Below are 282 nucleotides of genomic sequence, written 5' to 3'. Positions count from 1 at the left end.
CAGACAGACAAACAGACAAACAAACAAACAAACAAACAGAATGAAACTTTTCGGGTCAGTGGAGTTATGGGCTTCGCTAATCGCTCAGCCAATAAAAGAGATTATTGTTAGTCGGGGAGCTGTTCCGATTGCAGCCGTGACACTTTACTTTGGTTGGCAGCAGTTGCCAAACCCAACCCAACATAAGCAAGGTACGAAATTGTTCAAAAAAAAAAAGTCTCCAAACATACCACTAGCTATATGTACGCCAGACCACGTCTCGCGTAACAGGCTTCGCGATAT

At 43.6% G+C, this 282-nt stretch overlaps 1 protein-coding gene across 1 annotated transcript in view; it reads left to right on the top strand.

The window, feature by feature from the left end:
- LOC127751106 (uncharacterized) overlaps positions 1–282 on the top strand; it is a 3,636-nt gene that overhangs the window by 1,240 nt on the left and 2,114 nt on the right. The window lies entirely within an intron of this gene.

The sequence above is a fragment of the Frankliniella occidentalis genome, unplaced genomic scaffold (assembly GCF_000697945.3).
Source record: "Frankliniella occidentalis isolate FOCC.00 unplaced genomic scaffold, Focc_3.1 Scaffold345, whole genome shotgun sequence".
In the NCBI taxonomy this organism is placed as follows: Eukaryota; Metazoa; Arthropoda; class Insecta; order Thysanoptera; family Thripidae; genus Frankliniella; species Frankliniella occidentalis.
The sequence above is the reverse complement of the archived record's forward strand: the minus strand, read 5'-3'. Positions and strand labels throughout refer to the sequence as shown.